Source organism: Sorex araneus, chromosome 9 (genome assembly GCF_027595985.1).
Source record: "Sorex araneus isolate mSorAra2 chromosome 9, mSorAra2.pri, whole genome shotgun sequence".
Classification (NCBI taxonomy): domain Eukaryota; kingdom Metazoa; phylum Chordata; class Mammalia; order Eulipotyphla; family Soricidae; genus Sorex; species Sorex araneus.
The window spans coordinates 50,965,624-50,985,518 of NC_073310.1; the positions used below are offsets into that span (position 1 = coordinate 50,965,624).

General features: G+C 37.7%; 1 protein-coding gene across 25 annotated transcripts in view; it reads left to right on the top strand.

The window, feature by feature from the left end:
* The window catches only part of LOC129406992 (uncharacterized), a 153,702-nt gene that overhangs the window by 16,744 nt on the left and 117,063 nt on the right, over positions 1 to 19,895 (top strand). For 17 of the 25 annotated variants that reach the window (XR_008631406.1, XR_008631388.1, XR_008631389.1 and 14 more), the window contains exon 2: positions 18,203 to 18,275. The exons of the other annotated variants lie outside the window; for them this stretch is intronic. The gene's annotated coding sequence lies outside the window, so the exon portion shown is untranslated. The remainder of the gene's footprint in view (positions 1 to 18,202; positions 18,276 to 19,895) is intronic. 25 annotated transcript variants of the gene reach the window in all.

A 19,895-nucleotide genomic window follows, 5' to 3' on the forward strand; every position in this document is an offset into this window, starting at 1 on the left:
CCAAGAATATCCCCGCCCACATAGCAGAGCCTGCCAAGCTGCCCGTGGTGTATTCGATATACCAAAAACAGTAACAACAAGTCTCACAATGGAGACGTTACTGGTGCCTGCTTGAGAAAATTGGTGAACAACAATGGGATGACAGTGCTACAGTGCTACTCCCATGTTTCATAAAAAAAGCACTTTCATCACTGATATTCCTTCTTGACCTCTTGACCTCATTATTCCTCAAGGATCTCTTACCATTGTCCCAACTTTTAGTCATTTTTATTTTTTAATAGATTTTCTGTCATACCTCTCATGATCTGTAATAAACTCTTCTACAATACAGACCATGTTTAGTAATTCCTTTAATAATAATTAGCATGTCTGTGAAGTGTGATCATATCTATCTATCTATATGAAATACAACTACTACCCAGGGCTGGAAAAAGTACTAATTGGAAGCTGATATGGAAATACTAAATATCCACAACCAAATTTAACTCTATAGAAAATTTAAAAGCCTTACACATATTTCAAAAGCTTTTGTTTTTGTTTTGTTTTTGGGTCACACCCAGCAGTGCTCAGACCTTATTCCTCACTCTTTGCTCAGAAACCACTCCTGGTGGTACTCAGGGAACCAGTGCCTTACCTGCTGTACTTAATCTCATCTCCAGCTCAAGGTGGTAATCCTTTTTAAATAGTTATCATGGATTATCTTTCTCATTTTAGTACCACTACCTATGATATTAGTGTTCTGGGAATTGAAGCAGAAGCAATTTGTGGGACAAACATCTCAAACATAACTAAGCAACAACATCAGCAAGAGGAAAGAGCTGTCAGAAGTTGACATCCACCCAAAGAAACTTAAATTCTGGAATAGAATGTAATAGCTCTGGAATAGAGAAGTATCTCTATCATGAATTTAAAAATATATAGAGTGAATAACTTGGGGAGAGAGATGACTAAGAATTGAGATAAAATCTAAAATTACATTGTTCCTGGCATTAACCCACAAAATATAGTAAAATTCTTTATAGTAATTGCCTTAGAACCAAGGAATTTCTATATCTGTTTCACACAGATATGCTTACAGAGATACACAGAATGCAGTATGAGATTGAGACTGGAAAAAGTTAAAGATAATATGAGATAAGCAAAAATATTTTAATTATCTGAAAAAGATAGTAACGAAGATGATAAAAATACAACCTTATTCATACTTTATGAGGGGAATTGGAACCAATATAGATACAGATAATTGTTCACAAAGAAACTTCAATGAAGAATACCTTTTAAAAGTCACCCAAGTCACACAAGATATCTTAAAACAAAGTAGACTAAGCAAAGAGATTATTTAAGGAACTCCTTAGTTAAGTCAACTATTGGCTTAAGGCATAAAAATTCATATTTTTTCCGTAGTAAGGAATGTTAGTATAATGAGGTCATTACAGAAAATATTGCTGTATTTTATAGAACAAAACTGTGCCTAAGTAAGATGGAGCATCAAATATTTGAAGTCAAGAATGTCAAAACATGCCATCTAACCTTACAAAACTACTGTTGAACCAAAGGAGTGTCTGATTGTACAGAAGGATTCTTAAGAAGAATTGATTTATACCGGTGGAGGGATACAGGCACGAAACTCTGTAACTGCACCCTCATGGTGACTCATTAATCAAAAAAATAATAAAAGGAATTGATTTATTCATTTATTTGAGGAAGGTCTGTTTCAACCTTCTTCTGTGTGCTAGGCACTTTCCTAGAATTTTGGGATACAATAAGGAACTAGACAGTTCCCTGTCTGGCAGAACTTATATTCTTGTAAGATGAGACAAATAATAGTTGAGCTAATTATATAGTATATGAAAAGGATTAATTACTATTGAAAAAGCAGAGTAAGAGCAGCTGGGGATGCAGAGGAATCCTGGTTAAATCACACCACAACAATTCCAGCATCAGTAATGTACTGTCAGAAAGGTACACATTAAAAATATTGGTGAAAATAAGCGTGAAGGCTGTGGCTCCAAATAAAATGACCATTTCAGGGAATCAGTGGCTTAATTCTGTTATTAAAACTGGAAAAGTATTCAAAAGAGCTTATTACCAAATCTTGATATATTGTCAATATAAATGCTTGTCATGTACAATAAATGTACAATAAATGATTCTTTGATTTTAAATTACTCATTCTTCCAAAGCAGGTATAATAGGAGAAAATAAGCTGTGGAATTCTCTTTAAAAATGCATAGTTCTTATAAACAAAATCTGTGAATAGTGCCCATTAATTGAAACCATAACACCTGTTTTCTTCACTTTTGTTTTTTCATTTTGTTAAATATTATTTTACTATTGTTTCAAAACAAAATAATTGAACATATGTGCATTTTCAGTCACAAAATATTTACATTCTGTCAGTCACTGATGATATAATTGGTTATATTTTTATGTTTGAGAAAATAGGGATAATTTCTTTAACTACCATGAATGAATATGTGCAGATCACTTGATTGCACAGAGGCCTGAATAATATTCAGAGATTTACTAGCTTAAGGATTTAACTTCATAGTTTTGTTTGCGTGTCTCTTTTAATTTTGTCTAACTGTATTATCAATAACACCTTGGTCCAAAATCACACAGTTGTGGAAACTTCAGCTTTTTCAACCTTTGAAAAATACTAGATTCAAGAAACCTAATGTCTGTTATTACATTAATAGTTTAAAGAGCTTTGAGCTCTTTATCACTTAAAATGTCACTTTATCTCACAGTAACATTATGTAAGGGAGGTAGCTTGGGAATTGAGACTTGTAGAGGTTGTTTAGCTAGTAGCAGTGGGAGTGGAAGATACAGTGTGAGGGGCCAAGATGAATCCTTTACTGTTTCTAAAGTGGTGTGTGTGTGTGTGTGTGTGTGTGTGTGTAGGAGCCAGAGATATAGCACAGCAGGGAAGGCGCTTGCCTTGCACACAACCAGCCTCAGTTCAATGCCCAACACCACATACAGTCCTCTGAGCACCACCAAGAAATAGTTCTTGAGTGGAGAGCCAGGAATAAACCCTAAATGGCTAGCTGTGGCTCCAAATAAAATGACCATTTCAGGGAATCAGTGGCTTAATTCTGTTATTAAAACTGGAAAAGTATTCAAAAGAGCTTATTACCAAATCTTGATATATTGTCAATATAAATGCTTGCCATGTAATGACTAAGCATCTTTTCTCTGGCTCCTCTGTTCCAGCGTCTCTGTTCCAGCCAGCAGTTCAGCTTACTTCATTTCACCTCTCCGGTGTTCACCTAGGGTGGTGGGAGAACTGCATTAATCACCAATGGAGGCAACAACCAAGAATGCACAGGAGTTGTGTTGGTTTATTTTCAATTTTGTTCTCAGGATAGAGAACTTGAAATTTCTTTAAGTTAAATAATATCTCATATAATAATTTCTTGTAACACATTTTTAGATTAAAAACTCATGGAAATTGGTCATGTGAAAATTAATATTTCAAAATCATTTTTAAAATTTATAGCCGTGGTGTATACGATATGCCAAGTCAGTAACAAGTCTCACAATAGAGACGTTACTGGTGCTCACTCAAGCAAAGGATGAACAACAGGATGACAGTCTACGACAGTGCTATTTTTATTAAGGCATGTGATTTACAAAGTTATTCATAGTTGAGTTTTAGACAGTGTTCTAGTATCCAACCTACCACCAGTGTCAACTTCCCTCCCAGCCCACCCCATGTTCCCAGCTTTCCTCCCATCCCCTTCTACCCTGCAAAGCCCACCTTCTTGACAGGCACCTTTTTAAGTTCAGTTGTTAAACTTTGGGTCTAATAATTTCAGTGTTGTTGACTCTGTGGTTTGGATATTTAGCTCTGTCATTCCTTAATGCCGCCAGCGTACCTGAATCCCCTCAACTCCTGCCCCCTGTTGCTTCTCATCTGTCTCCTCCCCACCACTCCCTGCACCCCTTCCTTCCTGATGCCCCACTCTATTTTTTTCTTCTTTATACTCTGGGGCTAAGGGTAATCTAGGCAGCTCCCCTTTGTTTTTTTTTAATTTATTTATTTTTAATTAGTGAATCACCGTGAGGGTACAGTTACAGATTTATACACTTTTGTGCTTATGCTTCCCTCATAGAAAGTTCAGGAACCCATCCCTTCACCAGTGCCCATTCTCCACCACCAGTAAACCCAGCATCCCTCCCACCCTCCCCAATCCCATCTTCCCCCAACCCACCCTGCCACTGTGGCAGGGCATTCCCTTCTGTTCTCTCTCTCTAATTAGCTGTTGAGGTTTGCAATAAAGGTGTTGAGTGGCCACTGTGCTCAGTCTCTAGCCCTCATTCAGCCCGCAACTCCCTTCCCCCGCATGGCCTTCGACTACATTATAGTTGGTGATCCCTTCTCTGAGTTGCCCTTTCCCCAGAATGTGAGGTCAGCCTCCAAGCCATGGAGTCAACCTCCTGGTACTTATTTCTACAATTCTTGGGTGTTAGTCTCCCACTCTGTTATTCTATATATCATAGATGAGTGCAATCTTTCTATGTCTGTCTCTCTCTTTCTGACTCATTTCACTTAGCATGAAACTTTTCATGCCGATCCACTTAAATACAAAATTCATGAACTCCTTTTTTCTAACAGCTGCATAGTATTCCATTGTATAGATGTACCAAAGTTTCCTCAACCAGTCACCCGTTCTAGGGCATTCGGGTTTTTTCCAGATTCTGGCTATTGTAAACAGTGCTGCGATGAACATACATGTGCAGATGTCGTTTCGATTATACATTTTTGCCTCTCTGGGATATATTCCCAGCAGTGGTATTGCTGGGTCAAATGGGAGCTCAATATCTAATTTTTTGAGAATCGTCCATATTGTTTTCCAGAAGGGCTGAACCAGTCGGCATTCCCACCAGCAGTGTAGAAGGGTCCCTTTCTCCCCACATCCTCTCCAACAGCCCTTTAAACAGTTGCATTTCCCACCCAGTTATTCTAGCTACCACATATATAAGTGATACAATCCTGTTTTTATCTTTTTTCTTCTGACTTATGTCATTTAACATAGTATCTTCTAGTTCCATCCATGTTGCCGTGAATTGCATGATTCCATCATTCCTTAAAGCTGTATATATGCATTACATTCTGTACATATACCAAATCTTCAAAATCTTTTTTTACTACTTTATATGAAATTTGGGGATCAGGCCAACATTTTGTAATTCAAATTTGTGAAATTTTCCAGTTTCAGTGCTTATTATTGCAGAAGTAGAATTGCTGAATACTGGGTCATATTAGCCTCATTCCTTATTGGTAAGGTTTGCTACTTTTGCATTTTGAGATTTTCTTTCTTTTTTTTTTTTCTTCCTTAACTAGCAACAAGTCAAGTGAGTCCTTCTTGTAAATTAAACCCCACAATTTGTCCGCCACTGAAATTACCTCCCTTCAGTGATACAATGTGCTATAATTTGCAGGGGGACTGGCATAGACACCACACACAGTGGTGCTTAGGGCTTGTTCCTGGCTCCACACTCAGGGATCACTCCTGGTAGTGCTCTGGGAACATATGGCATGCTGGGTATTGAACCCAGGTCCACCCACGTGTAAGGCAAGCGTCCTGCCTTCTGTATTATCACTTGACACCAGTAATTTTTTGAGATATGGTAGTCAGTTTTCAGTCCTCTTATATCTGGATAGAAAATCTTCACAATTGATCCTCTGTTCTCCGTGAAATACTTTCTGCACTTTATCATACTTGCTCTGCTTTCTGATTTCTTTTCATAATATTCATTTTTGGTCTCTTGTTTGTTCTCTCCCCAATCTCCAAATATTGAAGTGCCTCTGTGAGTCAGTTTGCATTTCCCTCTGTCTACATACCTTCTTTGCTAAGTGAACTTACCTATTTATTGGTCTTTAATTCTGATCTATGAGCCAATGCCTCCCAAATAAATATCTCCAGCCTGGATCTAATCCATGAACCCTCAGCTTATTTGGCCTCTCCATCCGGATGACTAATAGACACTGCAAACTTAAAACTGTGGTTCTTGTATTAATTTCCTTGTCCCAACCTGCTTCGTCTGCAAATATCAGTTGCTCATTTCACATAATAATAACTACATATTTCTAATGGCTCAGGTCAAACTCTCAGAATTATTTTTAATTTGTTTCTTAAGTTTGTTATATTTTACAGAAGATTCATATTTCAAAATTCAGTAGTTCCCTTCACCATCTGGGTTCAATCATCATTATCACTTACTTGGCCTATTAAAATCTCCCTCTCTGGATTTTTCTGTTTGCCCTTTGTTGTTCTTCAGCCTTTGTCAGTAAATTAGCCATAACCTGAGAACACAAGTCAGATTATGTCACAGAGCAAGTCATATCATGGTCCTTGCTCAATCCCTCCAGTTAATGACCCTCTCAGTAAATTAAATGTGAGACCTTTACTGAGGTCTTTAAGATCTATATCAGAAGTTTTTAGTCTTTCTAACACCCGTGAGCTGGCACCAATCCACAAACTGGTGCATGAAAACTGCTGTGCCTGAATGTTTTACCTACACTTTTCTCTCTACCTTCTTTCCTACACTTTCAATCATTCACTGCATTCAACCACTTTTTCCTCAATAATGATCCTTGCATATGTGTACCAGGCACTTTCCTTAGAGCCAATGTTGCTCAGATTCCAATGCCTATTCCTAAATCTAAATCATTTACTAGGCTATCCAGATCAAAATATTTTCATGGAAACCAAGTACAAAAATATGGTATATACAAATAAGGAACTAAAACAAACAACCTAATAGTTTTGTCATATATCCATTCAAATTATCTATCTTTTTTAATTGGGTAGGGGGAGTTGGGCCACACCTGGTGGTACTCAAGGATCAATCCTGGCTCTATGCTGAGGGATCATTCCTGGTGAAGCCTGGGGGACCACACGAAGTGTCAGGGATCATACCTGGGTTAGCCTCATGTAGGCAAGCATCCTACACACTGTATTATCTCACTGCCCCTACATTGTCACTATCACTGTCACTATCACTGTCACCCAGTTGCTCATCGATTTGCTCGAGCGGGCACCAGTAACGTCTCCATTTTGAGACTTGTTGTTACTGTTTTTGGCAGATCGAATACACCACGGGTAGTTTGCCAGGCTCTGCCGTGTGGGCGAGATACTCTCGGTAGCTTGCCAGGCTCTCCAAGAGGGGCAGAGGAATATAACCTGGGTCGGCAGCATGTAAGGCAAACGCCCTACCCACTGTGCTATTGCTCCAGCCCACTGCCCCTACATTATCTCTTTAAATTCAAGGCATCTAAATATTGTCAACACTTGTTTATTATCTGTTGTGCTGGCACCTACTGTGATTGTGTGTGTCACACTTCCTGTAGGGAGATACAGTGGTGAAACTGAGGAGCTGAAATAGAATAAAAGGGAGAGAAGAAGAAAAGCTGAAGGTGGCCCAAGTGGTTTTACAGAAGGGGTATCAGGTGCTGTGTCAAAAAGTTAATATAACATGACTGTTAAATGAATCTGGGAATTCATTTTATATTCAACATTATAGTATCACTTAATAATAATAACAAATGAATGAAAGTTATATCTCAGTTACAGAGAACCATTTGAAAAATTCAATATTATGATTAAAAATTCCCGTAGAGAACTAAGAATAAAAAGAATTTGTCTGACAGTAAATAAAAACATACCAAACATTCTATGTATTGGTTAAATTGCTCAAATCTTTTCACTATATCTGAGTGAGATAATGATCTTCACTATCAGCACATTCAGTCAGTGTTGTAATGAATGTCCCGTTTAGTGCAATAAGCAAGAAAAATACTTCATACCTTGGTAGTATCAAAAAATCCAAAGAAATCATTCAAAGTTTATAACTAGATAAGTAGCTAGAATACTGAATATACAATTAACACAAAATGAGTTAATTTATCAATAGTTGCAACAGAAAAACGTGCCATATAAAACCATATAGGACTCTAAAATATAACCAGGAATAAGATTAATAAAATATGTATACTAATATACAGATACAGATTAAATATAATTTAAAAGCATTGAAGACTATGTAAGCACATGAGCATTAAAAAACCCAGTATTTTAAAACAGCTAACCCTAGACTCAGTGAATTTTTTTAAAAAATTTATTTTATTGAATCACCAAGTGGAAAGTTACAAAGTTCTCAGGCTTATATCTCAGTTATACAATGCTCAAACACCCATCCCTTCACCAGTGCCCATATTCCACCACCAATAAAAACAAAAAAAAAAACAAAAACAAAAAAACTAGTATACATCCCACCCCTCACCCCCCAAACCCCCCCCCGTGCGTGTGATAATTTCACTTCTTTTTCTCTTTACCTTGATTACATTCCAAATTTCAACACACAACTCACTATTGTTGTTGGAGTTTCAAAACTGACTCACTATTTTTGTTGGAATTTATCCCCCAAGAATACAGCTCTATTAACAAGGAAATATTTGATAATAAGTTTTCCACTGATGAGAATGAAGAGATATGTTGCGCAGCCTCGGTAGCGGCCACGCCGTTTACAATTTCTGCATTATAGTAATTAAGTCCGAGGAGATTTAAGTTGGAAAATGAATCATTTCCCTTCCTGGAACAGTATGTAGCAAAAGCTTAGTTCACAGTCTCCATACATGGTTGCAAGCACTTGCTGGAACCCCAATTCCTAAAGCTGTCTCTGGTTCCTGCTCGTTCCACATCCACCGGCTAGGCAGAGGCATGGGCACTTGGGTCGAAACTCGGCCGGAGCCAAGCACCGGCCCCGGCTGGGAGACTCAGTGAATTTAATGTAATGAAAAGAAAAACAATAGCAACTCCACCAGATTTGGGGGGAAATTTACAAGCTGATTCTAACATTTGCATGGAAATGCAAAGAATCCAAGAATAGAAAAGAGCCTTAAAGAAGAAAAAATACAGGGGCTGGCACAATAGTACAGCAGATAGGGCGTTTGCCTTGCATGCGGCCGACCCAGGTTCGATTCCCAGCATCCCATATGGTCCCCTGAGCACTTCGGGGGTAATTCCTGAGTACAGAGCCAGGAGTAACCCCTATGTAAAGCCGGGTGTGACCCAAAAAGTAAAAAAAAAACAAAGAAGAAGAAGAAGAAACTACAGAATAAACATCTATGAAAGAACATGATTTATTATAAAACAAAGTCATTAATTGACAAAAGAGTAAAAGAACATATCGAAGATTTCGAAAAGGATCATTTGCATATATGGATTCTTGATTTGTAACAAGTGGTACGACATGTTTTTCAATAACAGGCAATTCGTTTTCTTTGTGAAAAATGAAACTGGACCCATAATTTATTTCACACATAAAAATCCTTTACAATGCACTGGTGTGGAATTGCTGTTCGAATATTGAATGTAATAAATCATCAACAACTTTATAAAAATAAGTTTTAAGAGACATTAAAAAACCTTTTGCAAAGTAGAATATAGGTATCAAGATAAAATGTTTAAATCAATATTCCAGAAATAAAACGGGGGATGATTAGAATAAAGAATTTTTAAAGAGATCATGCTCATATACACATACAGTATCTAAAAAGTATCTCTACATCAATATTAAATAAACTACTTTTAAAAATAAGCCTTTGGGAGCCAGAGAGGTAGTATACTAAGCTGCTTGCTTTACGTGCAGCTGACCTGGGTTCTATCCCTAGCACCACATATAGTCCCCTAAGTTCCACCAGAAAGTGATTCTTGAGCATAGAATCAGGAAAAGTACATGATTTTTTTTTTTTTTTTTTTTTTTTGCTTTTTGGGTCACACCTGGCGATGCACAAGGGTTACTCCTGGCTCTGCACTCAGGAATCACCCCTGGCGGTGCTCAGGGGACCATATGGGATGCTGGGATTTGAACCCGGGTCGGCTGCGTGCAAGGCAAACGCCCTACCCACTGTGCTATCTCTCCAGCCCCAAAAGTACATGATTTTTAATGTTAAAATTCTTTAACATTATTAAAATTATTAATAATAACTTTAAATGCTTAAAAAATAGGTTTCAGCCCTGGCACTGTATGGTCCTCTGAGAACCACCAAGACCAACCCTGAGTACTGTAGGATAACATAGCCTCAGGTAGTTTAGATTTATTGGGTTACTCCCATTACAGTGCTCCCATTCCTCTTTGTTTATTTGTAGCTTCTTTATTAGTGTTCTGTTGACTTGTAAATATTGTATTTCTCTTCTCCTTGAGTCCTTTGCATAGTTTATTCAGAGCCATGTCCTTTTGTATGGACATAGGAAGACTTAGCAAATGCTATGCTTTTGTAACCTGGGAGTCGTTTGGCTCTACATGATATTTTCCTCCTGGGCATCTGTTCTCTGGACCTAAGCCTCAGCTGCCCTTACTTCCTAGCACCCCCAAAGCACGGTCCCGACAAGGGATGGTACAGACCCAGGGCAAGCGGTGAGTTGTGTGCTACCCTGGCATCGAGATGGGCCTGGCCAAAGTGCCTAATGCTTAACTGTAAGTCAAGAGCTTGGTCATGGACAAATGCTGTCATGATCCAAATAGTGATAACTAGATTTGGACCCTGCTAGGGTTAGGAATGATTAATCTGACCTGAGTGCTGTAGTCTGAGACTGTGGCAAGATGTTGCCAGGAGAGCTGCCTTGCAAGCCTCAATGTATCTCTTGCTATGTCCATACAAAAATAACTAGTACTAAGATGTGAATAAGTTCTTGGACTAAGGAAAGGAGAAAAACTTTAAGAGGTATTTCACCTGCTGGCAGTCAGGAAGAACTTTTGAATGCCTGGCCCTCAGGAAGGGCTTTATTATGATGATTTGCTACCTGGCTGTGTGTAGCCTAGGGGCAAGGGGGAGAGAGAAAGAGGGAGGAGAGAGACAAGAGGGTGGAGAGGGCTGCAGTAGATCCAGAGAGAGGATGAAGCTAGGAGTGTGGGAGATGAAAAAGATGGAAGATTGAATAAATGGTAACTAATCAGCAACCAACTTGGTCCTTGTTCTTCCTTCTGTCGCCTGCCCTTGGCCAACAGCCGTCCCCATCCAGCCCATACACAGCTTTTCCAGAGCACCAAACGCGGGAGGTGAGAAGAATTTCACGGAGAGCCCGCGAGTGCACACACCTGTCGGTGTGCTTTAGTTTTTTACAGAGTACCACCAAGGATAACTTCAAAACCAAAAATAAAAAACAAAAGCTATATAGTAAAAGACAGTGTCTGCAATCTGCATTTCAACAAATAGTTTATGTTTGAATAAGTGAAGGATATTTTTAGATAAGAGGAAAAAGAGGACTAAATGACACTCACAAAAAAAGATATCCCAACAGTCATATGTGAAGAGGTGACAGTACTGTTTAGGGAAATGGAAATGAAAACCACAAAAAGATACCTCTTCAAATCCACCAAAATGACTGAAGTAGAAACACCTCACAGTACTGTGTTGGGAGAACTTAGGCAATAGATAGTATTGGTGGAAGACATGTACGTTGGTAGAGATCACTTAGAAAACTGTTGTGTACTATTTAATAAAATGAAATAGACTCATTTTATTAACCAAAGTAATTTGGCTCTTTGAAACTTATGTAAAAATGTATATATGCACTATAAATGTAAAAAGACACCTGTGGATAATATTTCCATTGACATTGCAGCAAATTTCATATTTCATCTTTTTTTCTTATAGCTGCAAAGTATTCCACTGTGTATATATACTGCAACTTCTTTATCCATTTAAAGTCATTAAACATTTGGGTTCTTTCTGTATCTTTACTATCATAACTAGTCGACCCATGGATCAGGATTGAAAGCTCAGAGATAGATATTTGTGAATAATTGATCTGTGACAAAGGATATCTGTATGTGAAGGAAGCAAGGAAATCTTCCTTAGGAAATGGTGTAAGGAAAAATGGATAGCTACATGCTAAAAAAAAAAAAGATGAAATTTCATAGCCTCTTACACCATTCACAAAAGTAAACTTAGGTGTGAATTAAACACTTCAAGATTACACCAGAATTCATAAAATACATCGAGAAAAATATAGGCAGAACTTTCCACGAAATAGACCTTGAGAGGTGTCTTCAATGATTTGACTCCATTGGCAAAGGTAACAAAACTTAAATAAACAGATGAGACTATAGCAAATTAAAAAGTTTTTTGCATGGTACAAAACTCCTCAGACTTAAAAAAAGACACTATGTGTGAGAAAAAAATGCACATAATGCATCAGAAAAAAGGACTGATATCAAAGATATGTATAGTACTCACAAAACTACAGACTCAATAATATCAAAAAAATAGAAAGAAGTGCTGAACAGATACTTTCCCAAAGAACATATACATGACGATACCAGTAGGCATAAGAAAAAATGTTCATCATCAAATATCAATATAGTTTCTGCATATTTGCACATCAGTATGTAAATATCTGCATCATTCTTAAATATAGCTAACATTTCTAGCATTTTGATGGTTATATAATATTTCAAAATAACTTCATAATTTATTTAGCCTTTCTCCCACTGAAAGTAATTTATGTTGTTTCCCATGTCTGACACTACAAAAATATGTCTTTATCTGTTTGAGAGAATATGGGCATAGGGATTTCTAAATCTAGGTTATAAATATTTTCAATAATGAAAATAACCATTTGTGAATAGTCATTGAGAATAAACAGACTAATCAAAAATTTATGGTGCAAAAAATGACCCAATGAATCTATAAAGGTAGGTATAATATATTAAATGTTAATAGTGTAGGTGTTTAGGGGGAATGAAGTCATATGGAAGATAATTTGCTCCTATTCCAAAACCACAGTCAAAAGACCCATTTAAATATCAAATATGGAATAGAAAAACAGCTTTAAAATTATACCTATATTTGCAAGTAAATTGTAATACAATAGAGTTTTATAACCAATTTATAATACAGGCAGTTAAGAAAATGTTTCACATAGATTCCTTAAAATTAGAAATTGTCTCCTCAGAATCAGGCTATATTTACTCTGAAAAGCTTTTATTCTTGAGTCATGTTTATATAAGAATTAAATTTTTCAGTATGAAGATTTCTTTAAAAATAACAACAGGGATGCCACCTGACCCAGCAATTCTACTTGGTATCTACCTCAAGACACAAAACATTTATCTGAAAGGACATTTGCACACCATGTTAATTTCTAGCACTTAGTTCATATGGTAAGTTAAGACATGTAATCAACCCAGGCATCCCAACAACAGATGAGTGGATGATGAATATGCTGTAACTGTGCACAATGGAATCCTATGCAGCTGAAGGAACGATAAAATCATGCATGCAAATTTTGTTAAGATCTAACAGTCATATATTGTAAAATAGTTGAATTTGGAAAGTAACAAATTAATTTCCTATTTAATTTGTTATTTAAATTAAACAGCCATAAAATGAAATGCCACAGTTCTTGGCTATTTGCCTAGACCAATACCATATGTCAAAATGGAAAAAAAAATTTTTGGTTTTTGAGCCACACCTGGCAGTGCTCAGGGCTTACTCCTGGCTCTCCACTCAGGAATAACTCCTGGCAGGGCTCAAGGGACCATATGTGGTGCTGGGCTCATGTACTACCACTATTGCTCCAAAATAAAATTTTTCTTTGCCATCATATGAACTTATTAACAGTAAGAGAACAGGATACATGGTAGAAAGCTAGATACCCAAATGGTTTTTAGTCTTTGTGAATAATAATTATTTATTTGAGTGCTTTTTATACTCTTCATGCACTTAGACCAAATTCTTATTCTATTTACCTGCTGTCATAACAACTCTAAGTAGACTTTACGAATTGGAAATTGAGTGTGTGGACATACTGACTTTGATTACTTCTTAGTAGTCGAGTGAGTATTCAAACCTAGACAATATAGCTACAAAGCTCCTTTCCTTATGTAGGATAGTCATTTTAATAATACTTATTCTTCTAATCCTTGAGCATGACATATTTCCCACGTCCTGAGGTCTTCCTCTATCTCTTAAGTGTTTCAACTTATAGATATCATAGGTCTTTTGTTAAGCTGAATCCTAGATACTTGCTGTTTTGGGATACTATTTTTTTGTTGTTTTTTATTGTTGGGGGAGATACTATTTTAAGTGGGATAGATTCCTTGATTGCTTTCTCCTCTGCTTCATTCTTTGTATATAAGAATGCAACTAATTTTTCGATATTGAATTTATTTAGCCACTTTGCTGTATTGGTTTATTGTTTATAAGAGATTTTATGTACTCTTTAGGGTCTTCTCTGTATATTATCACGTCATCTACAAGTAATGATAGCTTGAATTCTTCTCTCCAATTTGGATCCCTTTGATTTGGTTTCCTTGCCAGAACTTCTAATACTATGTTGAAAAGAAGTGTGGAGAGTACATCCTTGCCTTTTGCCTTACCTCACAAGGAATTCTTTCAGTCTTTCACCATTCAGTATGATACTGGCCATAGACTTGTTATAGATGACCATTATTATCTTGAGGAAGTTTCCTTCCACCCTTATTTTGTTGAGGGTTCTTATGAATCATAAGCCTCTATCCTTAACCATTTCATTATAGCTAGAGTTACCTTGGACTCTGAATTTTTGTAGTCCAAGATTCTGTAAGTGGTTTCTCTTTGTCCATGTAAGACCACATAGTCTCTCAGTTGGTTATGAAATTTTCCACACACTCCCTCCCCCCTCAACATTGGGAAGTATAGCTGAACAAGCACAGATATTTCTATGTATTTATCATTTATAAGGACTTGTTGGTTATTTTTTTTTTTTTGCTTTTTGGGTCACACCCGGCGATTCACAAGGGTTACTCCTGTCTGTGCACTCAGGAATTACTCCTGACGGGTGGTGCTCTGGGGACCATATGGGATGCTGGGAATCAAACCTGGGTCAGCCGCGTGCAAGGCAAACACCCTATCCACTGTGCTATCAGTCTAGCCTCGAAACTTGATGCTAATTTTATCTTGTTAGTATGCCTTATAGTTGTTTGCTAAAAGCCAGTTAGTATGGTTTGTCATCGAGACTGAGATAATCAGTTTTTTGGTGTGAAATGTTCTGTTCATTTGACTGGATGCTGGGCTGTATTCATTGTTTGCTCTAACTACACCATAAGCCTAAATGTCCTCTAGGTAGTTGTTTTGTTTGCTTTTGGTGAGGTTCTTTACCTTGTCTGTTGTCTTTTGACTCCTTTTTTTCATAAAAAGAATCTCTGTCTTGTGACTCAGTCAGTTGCAGTGCACTGTTATTATATTGGGCCATGTTGATGTGCTAAATATTGGAGGGGAGTGTTCTATAGCCTTAATATTAAGCTTCTACCTCTTTTCATGAAAAACCATCCTGTTACATATTATAGACAAAGATGGTATTCAGAAAGCCATAACACTATTCAGCATTAATATTCCCCCACTCATAGGGGAAGAGAAAAAGCAAAATGTTTATCAACTGCTTTCTCCTTGGTATTCTATTGTGTTGTTAAGTGTAATGGATGTTATGTTAACAGTGTTATGTTAACAAATAATGTCTTCATTTATGCCACTTTAATTTCTCCCTCATGAGTGGTTCTGTTATTGATTGTACAATGCTGACGTTAGTTTCATGATTGTTAGGAAGTCCATAGCTGTGTGGGTCTACCTTCCAGCATTCTTTCCTATCAGGTTCTCCAAACTGCTCTGCACAGACTTTCGCCGTGAGATAACTTCAATTTTTAAAAGAAGCATGATAAACTTTGTTTTTGACACACAAAGTATTATAAGAAGATGTATGAGCCCAACTACCTCATAAATGACCTCTTCAATATTTCTTTTCTATTTACTGTAGCACTGTAGCACTGTCCTACCGTTGTTCATTGATTTGCTCAAGCAAGCACCAGTAACATCTCCATTGTGAGACTTGTTGTTACTGTTTTGGACATATTGAATATGGCACAGGTAGCTTGCCAGGCTCTGCTGTGCGGACGGAATACTCTTGGTAGCTTGCTGGGCTCTCCGAGAGGGATGGAGGAATTGAACCTGGGTCGGCCGCATGCAAGGCAAATGCCCTACCCCCTGTGCTATCGCTCCAGCCCTTTCTACTTACATCACTATAAAATAAACAAAACATTAAGGGCACTGAAAACTAGAGAAACATGGCCAACTCTGTCTTATCCCTTTCCCAGTAACATTTCTGTATGTGTTGGGCTGTTTAGGTTTGAGACATTGAATTTACCAGAAGATTGAAGGGATGGGGCACATGACAAATAAATGAGTGCAATCTCTTCATCAGGCCTTGTTAAGAGATGAACCTGTGTCCCTAAATCAGCCCATTCACAGTAAGGCTTAAATAATCTCAAATCTTTATCTCTCTCCCAGTAAGAAAAAGCATGTAACAACTGGAGCTCTCGATAACCATCTTTTGACCACTACAGGAATCAGCCTTTAGTTGTAGTTGACACCAAAGAAGGTTGTACGGAGAGACTGAAAGATATCAAATCCTTGGTAACATTCTTGAGCATCTGGATCATACCTGCATATCTGTTTTTCATTTATGTATATTCTTCTAAATATTATCACATTAAGTAAGTTTCCATTTATCATCTTTATATTTTGATTCACAGGTTTTTTTATATTCTGGGTATTAGATTCAGTTATGAAAACATCTTTAAACTTTTCTGACCTTATTGCTTTAACTAGAATGACCAGTACAATGTTGGATAGTAATCGTAATTCTGAGCAAATTGTCTCATTCTCTCTCTTAGAAAAAGTGCTTTTGGAAATGCACCAATTCGTATTACATTTGCTCTAAAGTTTTTGTTTTTAATATCCATTCATCATCTCAATGAAACCTTCTTTTACCTTAATTGTTGCACCAGTTCCTGAGCTAAGACCATATCAGTTGATTCAAAATTAAAACCAGAGTTTTGTTTAGTTCCATAGGAGGTCTTGGTGAAGAGATGAAAAAAGGAAAATGCTTGAAATCAGGAAAGACTAGTGACCTATGTCCAGCTCTCTCTGGCTGCTGGGAATGCTGTATTAGCAGCTTGTGTTTGTGACTCCTTCGAGTACTTGCAGGAGGGATGGTATAGAAGTTTAGGCCACCTGGGGGACATTGCTAAAGCAGCAATGCTCTGAGGTACCTTACCTAAGCCTCTCTTCTTAATTTTTTTAATTAAAAAATGTAGGGTGTTTGCCTTGCACATGGCCAACCCAGGTTTGAGTCCTCTGTCCCTCTCAGAGAGCCTGGCAAGCTTCCGAGAGTATCCCGCTAGCACGGCAGAGCCTGGCAAGCTACCCGTGGTATATTTTGTATGCCAAAAACAGTAGCAACAAGTCTCACAATGGAGACGTAACTGGTGCCCGCTCAAGCATATTGATGAATAATGAGATGACAGTTCTACAGTGCTATTGATTTACTTACCAGTTCTGGGTGACCTGGGCCACTGCCCTGGAGCTCAGTCCCCTTCGTAGGTGTTGTTCAGAGGGCAGTGCTCAGGGACCACCATACCTGGTTGTTCTAGGTAGATGGAGCACACCATGACTGCACCCAGCATGACTTGGGGCTCGGGAGGTACCAAAAGTAGAACTCAGATCCTGGCACATAACAGGCATGTGCTCAAGCTACTTTCACTGTCTCCCCAGTTCCAGCTGAGCTAAATTCTTGACATCATCTTTCCAGTTGAATACTAGCCCTTCATATTTCTAATAGCATATCTTTAGTACTGCAGGATCACCCAAAATTCTGTGGGGGTCTTTCCTACAGTATCCCTCTGTCTAGGAAATTCCCAGATTCTAGAGTCCAGCCTAAGCTAACTTCGCTGGAGAAAAAACAGCTGTGGAATCTCAGCTGTTCCCTCTGTGGTTGCTGCTGCTTCCGAATCTTGGCCTCCCTTCCCCCTGGTTGCCTCAGTAGGTTATTGATATATTGAAACACATGCTTTGTGTATCTCATTTTCTACTGTTTTCTTAGTGACCTCATTGTGGTTTTCTAAGATATTTCTCTTATCTTTTAATGAAATTTGTTTTCACATTCAACTTTCTAAGTGGTCCTTGTTTTAAGAGATCCAAGTTTTCTTTGTTGCTGAATAAGCACAATGAAAACTGTTACTTAAATGCTAAGCACTTTAGGTCACATAAATTATATGCAATTTGGAATGACTAGGAATGATCCTTACATAAAGATTTTAATATTACTTAGGGTAATGTTATCTGCTTTTTTTGGTTTTGTTTTGTGGCTCTCAGGGACCATGCCTGGAGGTGCTTGGGGGACCATGTGCAGTGCTGGGATTCAGATCAGAAGTTGATCACATGCAGAGTAAGTGCCTTAACCCATATACTATCTCCGGTCCTGAGCTATTTAAAGGATTATAATATACACATATTACCTACAATATACACTTGGTTTGGGGACAACACCAACAGTGCCCAGGGCTCTGTGATCAAGGATCACTCCTGCTAGAATCAAACCGAGGTTGGATATGTGCAAGGATCAAGCCCTGTACTATTTATTTGATCCTAGGATTAAAATATTTTTATGTTTGAAATTCAAATAATGCCTTTATAAAGACACTTGAAAACTAATATAGGACATCTTTGTATGTTGCATGAAGGATATGTTATTCAGCATATAAAAACCATGTTATGTTTTTTTCCTACATGATATCTTTTAGAGTTAGGAATGGGGAGCCATCTGGCCAATGTTAGAAGGATGAGGAGTTCTGCTTACTTAGGAATAGCCATATTTCCACTGACCAGTATCAGGAAAGTTGTATGAGAATTTTCTGTCCTCAAAAAGGAAAAGCTGAAGAGATCAAATTCCTCTAAATGAAGACCAAATTGGAAGTGACAGATAAGCTACTGGGATATAGATTCCAAGTTAGAGTTAAGAATAGGTAATAAAGGTTAAAGCTGTGTTCAGTATGTATAAACAGAGAAATATATGAGAGATTTACAACTTGCTGTGAAGGTTTTCTTCCTAAGAATAATGAAATCCTATGCCTCATATCATTCATTTTCTTAATATCCTCAAACACACATTTATATTTAAAGTGGAGACTCTGACACAATCCTGGACCTGCTTAGCCAAAAAGAAAAGATTTGAAATTGCTGGATTATCAGCTTAATGTTTAGCCAGTGCTAGTCCCACTGGCTTCTTTGGGTGACCCCCATCCATAACTCCTACTTGCTTTTCCCAATTGCTGACACATTCCTAGCCTTTTTAGCTTGCTTTTCTTTTACCTTATTGCCTTTTTTGTCTCTTTTGCTCAGGGTTGCAGAATTACTGCCAGTGGTGTTTGGGAGTCACCAAAGTCAGACCCAGTGATGTTGGGAGACTGTAGCATGCATGCAGCCCCCAGAGATTGACCCCAGAGACTTGTGCATCCCCACAAGTGCCACATCCCCAGCCCTACAACTGAATGTTCCTATTTCACTCTACCAGTACTTACAATTCAACACACGAGGCTACTTGAAATTTTGTAGTTACCCCTTTGCATAAAATCTTTATTTGATCTCTTTCCCTACAATATATCATCCAATTTGTCCAATCTCATTGATTTTCTCTTTGTATCTCTCTATGATAATCTTACCTATTTTTATACTCTCTCCCATGTCTCTTTCACTTTTTAATATTTTTATTCCCATCCAGATGTGACCAGATCCTTAAGCTGCTAAGACAATTTGCTTATGTCTCTCTCAGGACTTTCATTATAATCTGCTTGGGGAAAAATGTTTGTGTTCTTGTATTATTCCTCTATTAGACAGCAGGCCTTTTGGGGAACCAAACTGTGTGTGTGTGTGTGTTTAAATCAGAGTGGGGCCTACCAGAGTCTTACAGATACTAGTCAGTTAATAAGTTTTTGTCCAATTAAATATAAGTGACATGTGGCCCCTATAGGCAGTTCACAGCAAAGATTTGGTTTCTTCCAGGCCACCT